This window comes from Bos grunniens, chromosome 21, assembly GCF_055505025.1.
Source record: "Bos grunniens cultivar Pamir isolate PY7600 chromosome 21, Bosgru_T2T1.0, whole genome shotgun sequence".
In the NCBI taxonomy this organism is placed as follows: Eukaryota; Metazoa; Chordata; class Mammalia; order Artiodactyla; family Bovidae; genus Bos; species Bos grunniens.
The window spans coordinates 16,667,526-16,682,345 of record NC_141185.1 but is presented as its reverse complement, the minus strand read 5'-3'; the positions used below and the strand labels follow the sequence as shown (position 1 = coordinate 16,682,345).

At 38.2% G+C, this 14,820-nt stretch overlaps 1 long non-coding RNA gene across 10 annotated transcripts in view; it reads right to left on the bottom strand.

The window, feature by feature from the left end:
- LOC147349185 (uncharacterized) overlaps positions 1-14,607 on the bottom strand; it is a 242,944-nt gene extending 228,337 nt beyond the window's left edge. For 5 of the 10 annotated variants that reach the window (XR_015149511.1, XR_015149512.1, XR_015149508.1 and 2 more), the window contains exons 1-2: positions 14,463-14,598; positions 8,295-8,347 (exon numbers count right to left, since the gene is read on the bottom strand). This is a non-coding gene — a long non-coding RNA (uncharacterized LOC147349185). Of the gene's footprint in view, positions 1-8,294; positions 8,348-8,482; positions 8,587-14,462 lie in introns of all 10 variants that reach the window. The other 5 variants (XR_015149514.1, XR_015149505.1, XR_015149513.1 and 2 more) reach the window with 3 other exon arrangements.
- Between the last annotated feature and the right edge of the window lie 213 nt (positions 14,608-14,820).

Below are 14,820 nucleotides of genomic sequence, written 5' to 3'. Positions count from 1 at the left end.
CAGTTCTGCCCCAGGGCCATGTCAACTCTGTCACCCTTTATCAGAACGTTTGAAGAGAAGGAAATGGTCCAAACATCCTGAAGAACATCAAATTGACATTTTGCTAATCAAGGTGGAAAAACATGAAATGACTAGCCTGCTTGAAGGCTTTATAAGCACATAAGCCACCAATAGAAGGTAAACCCTAAAAATATTCTGAAGCATTCTATCAATTTGGACAAATGTATAATGATATATCCACCTATTCACTTCCAGTCCCACCACCTACCCACTGGCAACCATCAAGCCTTTTATTGTGTCAAATAGTTTTGCCTTTTCTTGGAATGTTATATAGCTGGAATCACAATGTGTAGCCTTTGCAGATTTGCTTCTTTCATTTAGCAATATGCATTTAATGTTCTTCCACGTCTTTTCAGGCTTCCCTGGTAGCTCAGCTGGTAAAGAGTCCTCCTGCAATGCAAGAGACCCTGGTTCAATCCTGGGTCATGAAGACCTTGTGGAGAAGGGATAGGCTACCCAGTCTAATATTCTTGCCTGGAAAATCCCTGTGAACAGAGGAGCCTAGCAAGCTACACATCCATGGGGTCACAAAGAGTTGGACACAACTGAGCAACTAAGCACAGCACAGCATGTATTTTCATGGCTTGATAGCTCACTTCTTTTCAGTGTAGAACGATATCCAATTGTCTGGATGTACCACAGTTAATCTATTCACCTACTGGAGGACATTTTGGTTGATGCTAAGTTTTGGCAATTATGAATAAAATCTGTGTGAAAATTTCATGTGCACACATAAAATTATGTGGACACATAATTCTTCTCAACTCTTTTTAAGTACCAAGGAGTACAGTTGCTGGAGTATATGGTAAGAGTATGTCTAGTTTTGTAAGGATGACTTTGGCAGGTTTTGTCTTTGAAAGGAGAGGACCATTTTATCTAAGCTATAAAATTTGAGGGCATGGAGTTGTTCATAGTATTCCTTTACTACCATTTTAACATCCATGAGATCTGCAGAGATGTCCCCTCTTTCATTTCTGATATTAATATATTTGCCTCTCTCTCTTTTTTTTAGCCTGGATAGGGGTTTATTGATTTTACTGATCTTTCCAAAGAGCTAGCTTTTGGTTTCCTTGATTTTTTTCTACTGATTTCCTGTTTTCAATTTCATGGATTTTATTTTCAACTCTCCTCAGTTCAGTTCAGTTCATTCACTCAGTCGTGTCCGACTCTTTGCAACCCCGTGAACTGCAGCACGCCAGGCGTCCCTGTCCATCACCAACTCCCAGAGTTCACTCAGACTCACATCCATTGAGTCACTGATGCCATCCAGCCATCTCATCCTCTGTCATCCCCTTCTCCTCCTGCCCCCAATCCCTCCCAGCATCAGAGTCTTTTCCAATGAGTCAACTCTTCACATGAGGTGGCCAAAGTACTGGAGTTTCAGCTTTAGCATCATTCCTTCCAAAGAAATCCCAGGGCTGATCTCCTTTAGAATGGATTGGTTGGATCTCCTTGCAGTCCAAGGGACTCGCAAGAGTCTTCTCCAACACCACAATTCAAAAGCATCAATTCTTCAGCGCTCAGCCTTCTTTACAGTCCAACTCTCACATCCATACATGACCACTGGAAAAACCATAGCCTTGACTAGATGGACCTTTGTAGGCACAGAAATGTCTCTGCTTTTCAATATGCTATCTAGTTTGGTCATAACTTTTCTTCCAAGGAGTAAGCGTCTCTTAATTTCATGGCTGCAGTCACCATCTGCAGTGATTTTGGAGCCCCCAAAAATTAAGTCTGACACTGTTTCCACTGTTTCCCCATCTATTTCCCATGAAGTGATGGGACCAGATGCCATGATCTTAGTTTTCTGAATGTTGAGCTTTAAGCCAAATTTTTCACTCTCCTCTTTCACCTTCATCAAGATGCTTTTTAGTTCCTCTTCACTCTCTGCCATAAGGGTGGTGTCATCTGCATATCTGAGGTTATTGACATTTCTCCTGGCAATCTTGATTCCAGCTTGTGCTTCTTCCAGCCCAGCGTTTCTCATGATGTACTCTGCATAGAAGTTAAATAAGCAGGGTGACAATATACAGCCTTGATGTACTCCTTTCCCTATTTGGAGCCAGTCTGTTGTTCCATGTCCAGTTCTGACTGTTTCTTCCTGACCTGCATACAAATTTCTCAAGCGGCAGATTAGGTGGTCTGGTATTCCCATCTCTTTCAGAATTTTCCACAGTTTCTTGTGATCCACACAGTCAAAGGCTTTGGCATAGTCAATAAAGCAGAAATAGATGCTTTTCTGGAACTCTCTTGCTTTTTCCATGATCCAGCAGATGTTGCCAATTTGTCTCTGGTTCCTCTGTCTTTTCTAAAACCAGCTTGAACATCTCGAAGTTCACAGTTCATGTATTGCTGAAGCCTGGCTTGGAGAATTTTGAGCATTACTTTACTAGAGTGTGAGATGAGTGCAATGGTGCAGTAGTTTAGCATTCTTTGGCATTGCCTTTCTTTGGGGTTGGAATGAAAACTGACCTTTCCCAGTCCTGTGGCCACTGCTGAGTTTTCCAAATTTGCTGGCATGTTGAGTGCAGCACTTTCACAGTATCATCTTTCAGGATTTGAAATAGCTCAACTGGAATTCCATCACCTCCACTAGCTTTGTTCGTAGTGATGCTTTCTAAGGCCCACTTGACTTCACATTCCAGGATGTCTGGCTCTAGGTGAGTGATCACACCATCATGATTATCTTGGTTGTGAAGATCTTTTTTGTACAGTTCTTCTGTGTTTTCTTTCCACCTCTTAATATCTTCTGCTTCTGTTAGGTACATACCATTTCTGTCCTTTATTGAGCCCATCTTCCTAAATATTTCCAACACGTCTACTTTTGAAGCTTTTAAAATTAGACCAAAAAACTTCCAACTCTATGTAGCCTATAAGAAAGTCATTTTAAAGATAAAAATACAGACAGATTAAATGTAAGTGGATGGGACTTTTCCCGGTGGTCCTGTGGTTGGGATTCTCCCTGCCAATGCAGGGGCCATGGGTCTAATCCCTGGGCTGTGAAGATTCCACATGTTGCAGGTCAACTAAACCCAGGCACCACAACTACCAAAGCCTGTGCAGCCTTGAGTCCATGCTCCACAACAAAAGAAGCTGCCGCAATGAGAAGCCGGAGCACGGCAACTAGACAGAAGCCTCTGCTGATCTCAACTCTGCTCATCTTCACAGCAGTGAAGACCCAGCACACTCATATGTAAATAAAAATTGAATTAAAACAATTTAGAAGAGTGGCTGAAGAAAGATATACCACGTTAACACTAATTAAAAGAAAGCAGGAGTAGCCATATTAATTTCCAACTTTGGAGCAAGTTATCATGGATAAAGAAGGGTATTACATAATGATAAAGGGGTCAATTCTCCAAGAAGACATAAGAATGCTTAACATGTGTGTACCTATCAATAGTATCAAACTATGTGAGGCACAAACATAGAGGCCATAGAACTTCAAAGGAAAAATAGATGAATCCACTATCATAGTTGGAGACTTTAACACTCCTCTCCCAGAAATGGACAGATTCAGCAGGCAGAATATTAGTTAATGATATAGCTGAACTTAACATTTTCAATCAAGTAGGTATAATGGATTTGTATACAACTTTTATTCTAATGAATGTTTTTCTCAAGCCTACATGAAACAGTCACCCAAATAAACCACATTCTGGCCTGCAAAATACACTTTTACAGACTTAAAAAATAGAAACCCTACAATGTCTGCTCTCAGACAACAATGAATTTAAACTAGAAATCAAAGAACGATAACTGGAAATTGCCCAAATAAGTGGAGATTAAACACACTTCTAAACAGCACATGAGCCAAAGAGGAAATCTCAAGATAAATTTTAAAATATTTTGAGCTAAATGAGAACATAACTGATAATTTATGGGATGCTGAGAAAGGAGTGCTTAGAGAAAGTTTTATAGCATTAGTACTCTAGAAAAGATGATATAAAGATCATTATATATTTCCACATTACTATGTGTGAGTTGCTCAGTAGTGTTCAACTCTTTGCAACCCTATGGACTGTAGCCCACCAGCCTCCTCTGTCCATGCAGTTCTCCAGGTAAGAATACTGGAGCAGGTTGCCATGCCCTCCTCCAGATGATCTTCCAATCCAGGGATCAAACCCGTCTCTTATTTCCTGCATTGGCAGGTGGGTTCTTTACCACTAGCACCACCTGGGAAGCCCAATTTCCACCTTAGGAATGTAAAGAAAGATAAACTTAAGCCTAAAGTAGAGAGGTGTTTTTAATATTTCATTTTTTTAATTAATTAATTTTTTATTGAAGGATACTTGCTTTGCAGAATTTTGCTGTTTTCTGTCAAACCTCAACATGAATCAGCCATAGGTATACATATAGCCCTTCCCTTCTGAGCCTCCCTCCCCATCCCACCCATCTAGGTTGATACAGATCCCCTGTTTGAGTTTCCTGAGTCATACAGCAAATTCCCCTTGGCTATCTATTTTACATATGGTAATGTAAGTTTCCCTGTTACTCTTTCCATACACCTCACCCTCTCCTCCCCTCTCCAGAGTAAAGTGAGTCAGAAAAAGAAAGATAAATACCATATTCTAACACATATATACAGATTCTAGAAAAATGGTACTGAAGAATTTATTTACAGGGCAACAATGGAGAAACAGGCATAGAGAATATTTAATTCTTTGAAGGTTTACAATGAGATGAGAAATTACTAAAATTTTACCTCCATATTCTTAAAGAACAGTTAGAATAAGAACTTCTATTTAAATAGTACAAGTGAAAGTCTATTTTAAACAGAAATGTATCTCTATTATCTTCATAAGTGACTAATGTATAAAATCTACATCTCAAATGTTTAATTATTTCTGTGCAATAAAATCTGGAGTGGTTTTAAGTTTATGTACTATTTTTACATCTTGAATAGATCATAAACATATTCCTTGAAAATATTAAAAATGAGAATTTGTTTAAGTACCTTGTTTCTGGCAACAAAAATAAAAAAATCCAAATTAGTTTGACTCATTTAAGCAACCTGATTTCAAAAGTATCAAAAATGTATGTAGATGTGGAGAGTTCCCTAATATGAGGATTCCCACATCTTTTTTTTTTCCATTCTTATTCAGCTTTGTGGCTATTTAAAATTTCAAAATACAGTGTTGAAAATAAATATCCACTCTGAAATGTACCATTTGGGTAAGCTGTGAAACAAACAGAACTGTTTTGACTGGCATGACATAAAGGATGAAATATGGCCTAGAAATTAAATTCATTTGCTCTTCTATGATTCTTTCTCAAAAATTAGCAAGTACTTTTGAAAAGCCCACAGTGATACATAGTGCTTTACATTTTAATTTTCTTTTGATGTTTCAGTGTCAGAAAGTATAGAAGCTTCTATAGGAGAATATTCATCATTGTCACCCTTGTTTGCACTATTTCTAATAGGCTAAAATTTATAGTTTTAATAAAGTTAAAAATCATTCAAAATAGTGTATGTTTCACTCATTTGATCTAAACAAAATGAAACCACCCTCATTTTATGGCTACTTTGTGCCTCAGAAAGCAATTAATGTCTAAATGAGCAAATTATGGGGTTATCTTCTAAATTTGAACATTTCTTACTTCTAAATAAACTAGATTACTTCATTTATAGAATTCAGTTCCTACTGAATACACTACATGTTAGAGGTGCCAGCCTAAAGGATTAGGATAGTAATATTCTGAGTCTCGGAGAAGGCAATGGCACCCCACTCCAGTGCTCTTGCCTGGAAAATCCCATGGACGGAGGAGCCTGGTAGGCTGTAGTCCATGGGGTTTCAAAGAGTCGGACACAACTGAGCAACTTCCTTTTCACTTCTCGCTTTCATGCATTGGAGAAGGAAATGGCAACCCACTCCAGTGTTCTTGCCTAGAGAATCCCAGGGACAGGGGAGTCTGGTGGGCTGCCGTCTATAGGGTCACACAGAGTGGGACATGACTGAAGTGACTTAGCAGTAGCAGCATTTTGAGTCTATGGTCAAATTTCTGCCCTGTTGCATAATCTTTAATTTGTTATAGGAGGTAGTATGTTTTGTGTAAAGAATATCAGCATTTTAGTTTGACAGAGTTGCTTTACATTTCAGCTATGCTTCTTGTTAATACTATGAGGTGAGCAAATTAATATCACTCATGTTCAGTTTCCTCTTTTGTAAATAGGAATAATGGTAATATTTCACTGCATGCTTGGTATAAGGGTTAAGAGACACAAAGATGCATTTATCACCTAAGACACCATCAGTTGCAAACTGCCCTGATTCCACTATGCCACAGTGCATACAGCTAATTAAGCTATGACAAAATGCTTTCTGATCACTTATTTTACAGAGTTCTTTTTAAAAGTAATTTAGTTATAAATGTTTATCATTATGCATATATAAAAATAAAGAGCTAAGCAAATTGGTTATTCTTAAATCAGCCTCATACTCAGTGTCCAACTCTTCTGAGTTATTTCATAATCATTGTCAATGTGCATTTTCCCAGAGTCCTTTCCATTCTTTAAATCTCTCTGAAGAGATAGTTAATAGCTGAACTAACTTTTAAAACAGTATTTTAACTATAAGTTCAGTTCAGTCAGTTAGTTGTGTCTGCCACTTTGCAACCCCATGGACTGCAGAACACCAGGCTTCCCCGTCTACCACCAACTCCCAGAGCTATAAAGCTATATAAAGCTAAAGACAAAATGAGTGTATCCAACAGTGTACTAAGTTGGGTAAATTTGTTTTTCACAGTGCGTGTATTAGCCACTCAATTGTGTCCAAGTCTTTGCAAACCCATGGATTGTAGCCCAGCAGACTCCTCTGATGGGATTTTCCAGGCAAGAATACTGGAGTGGGTTGCCATGCTCTTCTCCAGGGGATCTTCCTGACCCAGGGATCAAACCCAGTTCTCACGCATTGCAGGCAGATTCTTTACTGTTGAGCGACCTGGGAAGTCCCAAATTAAATGTGCTATGACATTACCCAGGCAGATTCTCAAACATTCACACTGGAGAGGGTAGTCTTTCCCTTCCCCAGGGTATTTTCCCAACCTAAGGATCCAACCCAGGTCTCCTGCATTGCAGGCAGAAGCCCAAGAATACTGAAAGGATAGGCTTTATCCATAGCATCTTTCCCACCCAGGAATTGAACCAGGGTCTCCTGCATTGCAGGCAGATTTTTTACCAGCTGAGAATCTGCCTGCTATGCCGAAAAACTGGATTCAATCCCTGGGTTGGGAAGATCTGCTGGAGAAGGGAAAGCCTACCCACTCCAGTATTCTGGCCTGGAGAATTCCACAAACTGTATAGTCCATGGGGTTGCAAAGAGTTGGACACAACTGAGTGACTTTCACATGCTATGGGTTAGCAAGTGTTCAACCCTAGGTTTGAACAAACAAGTAGATAAATAAATTGTAGATAACGAAGGCCAGGTACCTCACTGTTGGATAAAGATAATGGCACACCATTAACAACAGGCAATACCTGGAACCAGATCTTAGTTTCTAGATACTATTTTCATGTCTATATATTTTAATTTTTAATATCACCCTACTTTATGAGTGGAAGGTTTTCAGGCAATAACTGTACTCATCTATTTCTTAAATTATCTTGAAATTATTCGACATTTAAATGTCAAATTAAACATTTAGTAGCGCAGTGCATATACTCAATTGTAATGAACATCTATGACCCAATACCCACACGCACAGTGAAAGAAACTGCACTGAAACGGAAACTGCTTTCTGGCCAATTATCGTAAAATACTGTCAATTGTATCATGTATCCTCATTTCAGAGGTGAAAACGCGAACTAAAAATGTAATTTAGAATGAACGAAATGCTGCAAATATGAAATTCTTGAGATATACTAGTCATTTAAGTCTGGATGGATCACCAACTTAACCTTTCTTCCTTCTTTTTGCTCAAGACTAAAAAGCCTTACCTAGTTTCACATTTTAATTATATTTTATAGTTATACATTATATATTATACATTATAATTTTATACCCCCACTGCAACTCCTTTACCTCACTACACATTGCTGACCAAAAAAAAAAAAAAAACTTTATAGAATAACTGTCAACCAACATAAATATAGATCCAAAGATACCTTCTTTTCCTAACAACTGAAACACTGATAAACATGAAGAAATACATGTCAAGGTAGACTAAAATAAAATTGTATGAATTAGTAATTTGGTAATTCAGTATGCTGTCTCAGCAGTAAAGAATTTGCCTACCAGTTCAGGAGTCTCAGGAAACACAGGTTTGATCCCTGGATCAGGAAGATCTCCTGGAAGAGAAAATGGCAACCCACTCCATATTATTGCCTCGGAAATCCTATAGACAAAGGAGCCCAGCGGGCTTCTGTCCAAATGTATCAAACAGTCAGGTAAGACTGCGCACGAGCAGCATATGTCGAGATTACCTGGGCACATATATTCACATAGGGCTTCCTTGGTGTCTCAGAAGGCAAAGAATCTGCCTCGAATGCAGGATATCTGCTTTCAGGTCCTGGGTAAGGAAGATCCCCTGGAGAAGGGAAGGGCAACCCACTCCAGTATTCTTGCCTGAAGAATCCCATGGACAGGGGAGCCTGGTGGGCTACAATCCATGGGGTCACAGTGTCGGACACAACTGGGTGACTGACACACACATAGACACATGCACACCCACAGGTAGATTACATGACAGTTAAGTCACTTTTAATATTGGAAGATATCATGAGATGCTCAAAATTTAAGCCTTTTAAATCAGCTTAACTTAGACTCTAAATTGTGCCCATTCATTTAAAATATTTCCTTAAACCCCTATCATTAAATTCCTTCTCTGTAAAATTGCTTTAAAGTCTAATGTATTTTATTTTTATTCATGCTATAAAATATAAAACTTTCAACATGGAATCTTTTGGGGTTCGACTTGATTTTAGTACATAATGTTCTCACATCGGATGAGGAGTTAATTAATAGTTTGTGGCACATTTCCATCACAAATTCTAAGAAAGATGTACTTGATTGAATGGTAATTTATAATCTTATACAAAAGCACACAATAATTTCAACTGGAAGTAAGTCTCACCACATATTGTTCCTTTCCATTATCAACAAATGACTACAGGATGAACAAATGATTACTTGGCAGTCATTTCATTCTAAGAAAAAAGAAATCTTTTTAAAATATTTTAAGAACTATAGAATTAAAGCAAAATTATGGCTTATGCTTGTGTACACACTTTTGATTTTTTGCAGCCTAATTACTGATCTCCTCACACCACTCTTTCTCTTTCATATCTATTATTTCCCTAGAAGAAGGTGTTTCTAAATCAAATAGTCTGTCTTTAGGTAGAAAATAAGTTTTGGAAATGTTTGTATGTGATAAAATACTGCAATCATCTCTGTTCAGTTCAGTCGCTCAGTCGTGTCTGACTCTGTGACCCCATGAATCACAGCAAGCCAGGCCTCCCTGTCCATCACAAACTCCCAGAGTTCACACAGACTGAAGTCCATCGAGTCAGTGATGCCATCCAGCCATCTCATCCTCTGTCATCCCCTTCTCCTCCTGCTCTCAATCCCTCCCAGCATCAGAGTCTTCTCCAATGAGTCAGCTCTTCGCATGAGGTGGCCAAAGTACTGGAGTTTCAGCTTCAGCATCATTCTCTCCAAAGAAATCCCAGGGCTGATCTCCTTCAGAACGGACTGGGTGGATCTCCTTGCAGTCCAAGGGACTCTCAAGAGTCTTCTCCAACACCACAGTTCAAAAGCATCAATTCTTTGGCACTCAGCCTTCTTCACAGTCCAACTCTCATATTCATACATGACCACTGGAAAAACCATAGCCTTGACTAGACGGACCTTTGTTGGCAAAGTCATGTCTCTGCTTTTGAATATGCTATCTAGGTTGGCCATAACTTTCCTTCCAAGGAGTAAGCATCTTTTAATTTCATGGTTGCAATCACTATCTGCAGTGATTTTGGAGCCCAAAAAAATAAAGTCTGACACTATTTCCCCATCTATTTCCCATGAAGTGATGGGACCGGATGCCATGATCTTCATTTTCTGAATGTTGAGCTTTAAGCCAACTTTTTCACTCTCCTCTTTCACTTTCATCAAGAGGCTTTTGAGTTCCTCTTCACTTTCTGCCATAAGGGTGGTGTCATCTGCAAATCTGAGGTTATTGCTATTTCTCCCGTCAATCTTGATTCTAGCTTGTGTTTCTTCCAGTCCAGCATTTCTCATGATGTACTCTGCATATAAGTTAAATACACAGGGTGACAATATACAGCCTTGATGTACTCCTTTTCCTATTTGGAACCAATCTGTTGTTCCATGTCCAGTTCTAACTGTTGCTTCCTGACCTGCATACAGATTTCTCAAGAGGTAGATCAGGTGGTCTGGTATTCCTGTCTCTTTCAGAATTTTCCACAGTTTATTGTGGTCCACTGCAGAAGGGAATGGCAAACCACTTCAGTATTCTTGCCTTGAGAGCCCCATGAACAGTATGAAAAGGCAAAATGATAGGATACTGAAAGAGGAACTCCCCAGGTCAGTAGGTGCCCAATATGCTACTGGAGATCAGTGGAGAAATAACTCCAGAAAGAATGAAGGGATGGAGCCAAAGCAAAAACAATACCCAGCTGTGGATGTGACTGGTGATAGAAGCAAGGTCCGAGGCTGTAAAGAGCAATATTGCATAGGAACCTAGAATGTCAGGTCCATGAATCAAGGCAAATTGGAAGTGGTCAAACAAGAGATGGCAAGAGTGAATGTCGACATTCTAGGAATCAGCGAACTGAAATGGACTGGAATGGGTGAATTTAACTCAGATGACCATTATATCTACTACTGCAGGCAGGAATCCCTCAGAAGAAATGGAGTAGCCATCATGGTCAACAGAAGAGTCCGGAATGCAGTACTTGGATGCAATCTCAAAAATGACAGAATGATCTCTGTTCGTTTCCAAGGCAAACCATTCAATATCACAGTAATCCAAGTCTATGCCCCAATCAGTAATGCTGAAGAAGCTGAAGTTGAACGGTTCTATGAAGACCTACAAGACCTTTTAGAACTAACACCCAAAAAAGATGTCCTTTTCATTATAGGGGACTGGAATGCAAAAGTAGGAAGTCAAGAAACACCTGGAGTAACAGGCAAATTGGGCCTTGGAATACAGAATGAAGCAAGGCAAAGACTAATAGAGTTTTGCCAAGAAAATGCACTGGTCATAGCAAACATCCTCTTTCAACAACACAAGAGAAGACTCTACACATGGACATCACCAGATGGTCAACACTGAAATCAGATTGATTATGTTCTTTACAGCCAAAGATTTGGAAGCTGTATACAGTCAACAAAAACAAGACCGGGAGCTGACTGTGGCTCAGATCATGAACTCCTTATTACCAAATTCAGACTTAAATTGAAGAAAGTAGGGAAAATCACTAGACCATTCAGGTATGACCTAAATTAAATCCCTTATGATTATACAGTGAAAGTGAGAGATAGATTTAAGGGCCTAGATCTGATAGAGTGCCTGATGAACTATGAAATGAGGTTCGTGACATCATCTTTGTAAGCGTATAGAATAACTTATCAGGGTGAAAAATAAAACAATTCTAATTAATTTAGTGGTGGTAGGGTACAGAACAAACACGTACTTTGGTAGCAAGAGCCCCCACTTTTATTTCCATGTGACTTTATAGCCCTATGGTCTTCAACATGTTATTTAACTTTTTTCATTTCCTAATATATAAAATAGGACAAAAATAGTAACACACCACAGCATTGTTGTGATCATTATGCTCACATTTAAAGTTCCTAATAATGCTAAATGAGTGATATTTCATGGATTCAAATTATTCATAATCCATACAAATAAAAGGATTTCTTTTCCCATTTGCCTATAAGCATTTCCATGAAAGATTAAAATAGACATAAACAACAAACAATGGACACATGGGGAAAAGGAAGGAAAGGGTAGGTGGGATGGATTGGGATTAACATATACACATTATTATGTATAAAATAGATAACTAATGAGAACATCCTGTATAGCACAAGGAACCCTACTCAGTGTTCTGTGGTGACCTAAATGGGATGGAAATCCAGAAAAGAGGGGATATATGTACACATATAACTGAATTATTCTACTGTACAGCAAGAAACCAATATACCATTGTGAAGCAACTATATCCCAATAATTTTTTTAAAAAGACTTATTTGCAAATTATATATACACTGTGCAGTTTTCATTGAGTTCTATTTTATTCTAATATTTAACTCTTCAAGTATAGTCTGTTGTTCAATGAATATAAGAGCTCCTTAACAGCAAGGCCACTCTTTAATATTCTTGCCCATCCTGGCACCAGTCTTTTTGATATAAGTCCTGAAGAATGTAAAATATATATTCTAATAAAAGCCAAAACCAAAAAAAAAAAAAGCATACCTGAAGTTTTACAACCAGTTGAGATTTAAGACTGGCATACAAAATTTTTCCATATTACCATTATTTACCATTATTTTTGCATTTAGGTGGTTGTATTTCCCTTAGACAATGAAGAACAACCTTTCCTGCCAAGTTTGTGATGGCTTTCCTGCACTGAAAACATGTTCTTTCATTAGAAACCCACCAGAGCCACAACAGGTACATGGATGGAGAGGGATCTCAGATCTCAGAAACAGGTACACAACTGTAACAAATTAGAGTGTATGTGAAGTAGATTTTTATGTCAAGTCTAAACTATAGACAATTTCTGACTAAGGAGCTAATAACTCTCTGCAATGAGAAATAAGAGCCATGGCATATTGAAGTAATTATTTTGCTGCCAAATGCAGGAATATAGATCAGTGAACAAGTAAAATTTTGATAAGAGATGAAAAAGGAAAACACAGCAAAACAAGTATATTAATTACCCCCAACAAAAAATTTCATCCACATTTACTATGAAAAGATGTAAAATTAAAATAACATTTGCAGTTTCTTTTATATACAAATAATTGTGCATTTCACTCTTCTCTGAGTTAAGTCATTCTCAAGTTTATCTGTTGTTTTATTTATAAAGTTTTGGGTTAAATTTCACTGAGTGCATTTTTTAAAACTACTTCCTAAATCACATGAAAAGCGGACCCCAAACAATAGGGTAAGAATCTAGGTTTTTTGGAATGACAAATCAGGCAAGCAGCATTTCATGTAGAATTTTCTTTCTCTTGTTTGGCTACCTAATATACAACACAAATATGTGACATTGCTTATAGAAAGTGATTCTGTTTTATTGAATTCAATAATTTACACATAAACCAAACCAGTCACATAAAGCCATTCCTTTTCCCGTTCATTTACAACACTATTCTGTTTGTGTTTTATAAGCATGTGCATAGACTATGCCCCATTTTTATGAAAGGTCAACAGAGAATCATCTTGTCAGTGGAATTATGAACCATATTTCTACACGTTTCTCTAAATCCTATTAAATTATATTTTGAATATAAAGCACTGGCACTTAAAAACTACATTTAAGAAATAAAACATTTTAAAGGAATTTATAGCAGTATGTAAAAACATGTATTAGTTTTCATGTATATAAGAAACTAATATGTTTCAAAACAGATGCCAAATTTAAGCCCACTTTTTCAAATGTTCTGAATTGTTGAAAAGGGATTTCATTCAAAAAACAGGTCAAGCAAAAATCAGTTTCTATGAGCAGAAAGTCAGTTTGGTGAACTGTCAGTAAATCCCTAACAGCACAGAAGGAAAAAGCTATTTCACTGATGTATGTGAAAGAGCCTAAGCAGCTAAACTTCAGAACCAGGAGCAAAGGCTACAAGGCTTACATTTGGAAAACACACACACACACACACACACACACAATACAAAGAACCCACATATTTTACTATGCAGCAAAATGATGCCAAAACCTTTTCGCTTTAGAAACACTCCCGAGAACTGAGGAGATACACAGCCAAAAGTCCTCACAGTTTAATCTGAGATTTCATTTGACACTTTAAATCAGTAAATGTTAGAGCCTGAAGAACTTTAGAGAGTATGTCATCCAACCTCCTCGTTTTATAACAAAAAGCTCACTGGATTTGGAGTCCAAACACCTGAGTTAATTTCCTAAACAATATTTAATGGTCAAGTCTCCTTAGGCATGCCGTGTAACCTCTGAGCCTCATTCGCCTCATTCCCTGTCTACAAAACAGGCAAAATGATATCTACATTGCAGGTTTGTAAGGATAATTGTGTTCGTTTTTCACTGCTGCTGTAACAAATTACCGCAAACTCGGTGGCTTAAAACAAACTTACTGTCTTATAATTCTGAGACCAGAAGTCTGAAAAAGGGTCACAGTAGGCTAAATTCAAGTTATTTGCAGGCCTGAATTCCTTTTGGTGATTCTAGGGGAGCGTTGCCTTACCTTTCCCAGCTTCTAGAGGCTGCCCGAATTTCTTGGCTCTTTGCTCCCTTCTTCCCACTCTGACACTGACTCTCCTGCCCCTCACTCTCTCTCGCTTCTAAGGACTTTTGCCTACATTGGGGCCACCTGGGTAAACCAGAATATTCTTCTTGTCTCTGGGTCAGCTAATTAGCTGCCTTAATTCTATCAGCAACCTTGATTCCCCCTTTCCACTAAACAACTTACAGGTTCTGGAGATTAGGACATGACCGTGTTTGAACAAGGGTTATTATTTTGCCTACCATTAACACCCTCTTCCAACAACACAAGAGAAGACTCTATACCTGGATATCACCAGACGGTCAACATCGAAATCAGA